At 42.1% G+C, this 4,082-nt stretch overlaps 1 pseudogene; it reads right to left on the bottom strand.

Annotated features, from left to right (window-relative positions):
- Window positions 1-801: 801 nt before the first annotated feature.
- LOC104853048 lies at window positions 802-2,317 on the bottom strand (annotated as a pseudogene).
- Between the last annotated feature and the right edge of the window lie 1,765 nt (window positions 2,318-4,082).

The raw sequence follows: 4,082 nt of genomic DNA, 5'->3' as shown, positions 1-4,082 counted from the left end.
AAATACATATTCTTTAACTTCAGTTCTCGCTCTGAATGTCCATATTTTCTACTTTTGAATTCTTTTCTTTTTCCGGAAGAGAGGACCATAGATATGCTTTCATCTTATTTTATGCCTGTGGACATACTAGTCATTTGTGAGTACATCTAGGGTCAAAGACATTGTTCTTAGGGCTCAGAAAACAAAAGTGAATGAGACCCTCTTCTTTATGGTCCTTGTGGAGCTTTATATAGTTCTCATTAGGATGTGAAGCATACTAATTAATCAAAATATATAACTTGTAAATTCTAGGTGGAATGGCTTGTTCTAAATTTGGTCATGAGATCAAGGTACTTAGAAATCAATTTTTTTTTCTAAATAGTTAAAATCATAGTTTATTAACTACCTGACAATCTGTTCTTTTTAAGTCTTGCAAAGTGAGAAGTCAAAGGTATATTTATTCACTATCTCCTCGGTATGTATGGTTTTGTGTCTCTGTATGGACAAGCACATTTGTGTTTTTGTCATCATTACAGTCCATTTTATTACGTAGTCTTACTCTTCTGACAAACGTGAATTAAACTTTTTCCTGAGTCTGGAAGTTACTTCTCCAAGCTTGCCTGCCTCCCTTTCACCTTCCCTCCCATAAGTTGTTCCTCAGCCTCTATTATTGCCAGGTGTTTAGAGATGACTGGCATCTTTACCGTCTCAGAACCTGGAAATGAATGCTGTCTTAATATCCCTTGGATTTGTATCCTCTGGTTGAGAAGCTTCTCTGGGAAGATGCATATTGGGGACGTCTTTTGCAGTTTCCCTTTAGAGTCATACATTTTGATTTGCAGATACCTTTTCTTGAGGCTCAGGTGATGGGACATCGTTTTCTCCTGGAATCACACAGACATAAAATAAATCTGATTGCTGTGGCCCTTAGAAGAGTCAGCTGAGATCAGCTTGTGATCTTTGTCATCTATCTTCTTCAACTCTCTAGGCTCTGAAAAACCCTGAGAAATATTCAAGGTTGGGAGAAGTGTCAAGTTCTTCTGGGTTCTGTTCAGGGGTGTTTTCATTTTCTCTGAATTTAGGAGCTCTTAGTGGCTTCTCTGGTGGTTCTGGATTACGAGAGGCATCTAGAGAGGCCCCAGGACTTGGAGTCCCACTCCCCAAGATGGTCCTCGGACTTGGAGGGGCTTTGCAAGGAGGAGGCCTATTAGTGGGCGCTGAGGGCTTCTGAAGAGAGAAGCTCTCTGGTTGTTCAGATTCTCTGCTTGAGGTGTGGGTTTGGAGGGTTACTTCTGGGACCAAGGAAGATGAATCTGAAACAACCGGAGCTCTGTTCAGTGGAGTTGGGGAGCAAGGGAGAACTTCCTCCTGGGACTTGTCACCCTCAGTGGTGGGAGAGGCCTGGGACTGGGTTGGGCCACTGCGGGCCAGCAGAGGCTCTTCCTCCTCAGAGGAGCTTGTTTCAGAGCCCCTCTCCTGCACTCCCTAGTCATTTAAGGAGTTTTCTTGCATCTCAGAATTACTTTCTCCCTGGGCTGCATTAGGTGTCAGCTCTCTCTCATCAAGGAAAGTCCTGAGGGATTGGTAGATAAGGTAAGAGGGCCAGCAATGGTAGATGTTTGAACTGCGGGAACAATGCCTCCAGTGGGCCTGCTGCTGCTTGACCATCCCTTCACCACAAAGACAGTTGGAATGCTGGCTCTCCAGCTTGCTCACCTCCCTCTAGAAGACATCCTTCAATCCAAATATTTTGGAAGATGGCCACATAACCACCAGTGTGACTATAATAAAGAACAGGCAGTTCCTCCAGTAGTTCCTGGTTCTGATCTGAAACACAAACTGGGATTTGTTGAACTCTTTCTCTGCCTGGGCAGACTTGGCTTCATCTCTCTTCTTAGTGGCCCACACCACCTGAGTGGAATTGGGCACTGTCACAGTCCACAACTCTCTCATCTGCTTGGAATTCTCTCCTTAATCTCACTGAACCAGGCTGCACGATTTTCCCTGGTCCTCAAAGCCTGGTCATTCAATTTCTCTCTCGAGACTACCCAAAGGAGATCACGATTCCCAATGGCTCCACCTCACTCACTGCTGTTGGTCTCCCTCAGCATCTGTGAGGCTCTCTTTGAACTTCCACGCATCACTTCGACTCCACTGCGAATGTTCTTCAGGTCCTTGCACAGCTGTAGCCTTCTGCCTGTTGTCGGCACACCTTACTGGCACTTGGTTCGGGTCACTCCTCTTTGGTTTCTGTAGTTTTCCCCAGTTTTCGAGGTACCTTCTCCTGCACCTGCTTGACGAAGCGGCCTGTGGCACCACCTGCCTTGACCTTGCCCATCCTGCTGGCGGCCGACCCAGCCCAGCACCCTGTGGTTCCTGCAGGCTCCCGAGGAGTAAGAATCAATTTAATACATTGATGCTTTTCTAACTCTGGTGCGATGAAGAATGCTAGAAATAAAAAGTGTGTTGGAGATAATCTTATGCTTCAAGTGCAGAAAGAATTCTAGAGAAATAACAGGCAGAATTCAGTTTGCCAATTATCAATTCTTCCACTAGGGGGCAGCACAATGCAATGCTCAGACATGGGCCTCTGGAATCAGGCAGGCTGTTTTTAACATTTTAAAATTGACGCATATTTATACATACTAGCACGGTATGATAATTTGATATGTGTATTCGTCATTTAATGATGAAATCAGGGTAACTAGTATTTCATCCCCTCAAACTCTTATCATGTCTATATGCAGGAAACTGGACTTTTCTAGTTATTTTGAAGTATACAGTACATCATTGTAGACTACAGTTTACCTACACCAGAACGAATTGCTCCTATCTGACTGTGTTTTGGTTCCAGTTACACAATCTTTATTTGATTCTTAGTTTTGCCATTATCTGGGTGACCCAGCGTGAGTGACTTAATCTCACTAAGCCTAGTATCCTCAGCTGTAACATAAGAATGGTACCAATTGTCTAGAATTCTTATGAGAATTAGAATGAAATAAGATACTATATAGCATTTAAGGGCAGAATCTGGCACACAGGGCTAGTAGCTATCAGCTCTGGTTAGTTATCATATTCTCCATAACTTTTAAGTGCAATTGCCTGTAATGTTTATGCTAATTATTTTTTGAATCATTTGTATATTTATATATGATGTATATAAACAAATGAGCACATGCACACAAACACTTCTTCCTCAATCATGTATTGTTTTGCATCTCAACTGCTTTTCATTTTGAGAATTCCAATTCTTTCTGGTTCTTTTGCTTGGGTCTTAAGACAATTATTCCACCCCAGGTAATAATTATTTCAATAATCAGATGTGGCAACCAGAGGACTTGTGGGGCTTCAGGATACACTTCCTTCCCAGACACCTTCTGGAACACAGACCTAACCACTTGGAATGAAAGTTGTGTTTGGCATCCTTGGTGAAGAGCACAACCGAGTGAGACCACCTTTCTGTTGGTATATTTGGGGGTGAAGGAGGGGATGTGGAGTGGGGAAAAGATGGGACTTTTGTGAGCAGCAGGCCATATGTGAGAACTTTCAGTGCATGGTAAACAATTCACAGAGGCTGCCCCATGTACAAATGACTCTTGGCCCCCAGCTCAAGACTGCTCATCTACACACCTGCAGTCTTCTACTTATTCAGCAAATTGTGACTTCTGCTTCTGCCAAACCATATACGAACCCTTGAAGAAGACAGTAGTGGGACTGATGACCCAACTTCTCCTTGGTCACATGCACTAAACATTATCCAGAAGAAGTGTGCTGTTTGTTCCTAAAAGATCAACTTCAATTCTTACGCTAGGTAAAGTTCTTGCCTTTGTTTATCTTTTTCCATCTTTCCTTGTAAGCCATCTTAAATCCTTCTTTTGAAATTATTATGGTAATATAAGTAAAATAAGCTTCTATTAAAATAAACTCCTATTAAATAGAAGACTTTAATATTCACTGATTTATTTTAAAGACATGTATGACAAACTTGTGAGTCATACTATAAGTCATACCAGAAGAACATTTTTGACTGTGATTTGTGATTCCATTTTCCATATTTTACCATAGAAAGAGAATGAAGATATCTAGCAAATAAGGAGGAACTT

Source organism: Fukomys damarensis, unplaced genomic scaffold (assembly GCF_012274545.1).
Source record: "Fukomys damarensis isolate Sample0158 unplaced genomic scaffold, DMR_v1.0_HiC HiC_scaffold_17, whole genome shotgun sequence".
Taxonomy (NCBI): Eukaryota; Metazoa; Chordata; class Mammalia; order Rodentia; family Bathyergidae; genus Fukomys; species Fukomys damarensis.
The sequence above is the reverse complement of the archived record's forward strand: the minus strand, read 5'-3'. Positions and strand labels throughout refer to the sequence as shown.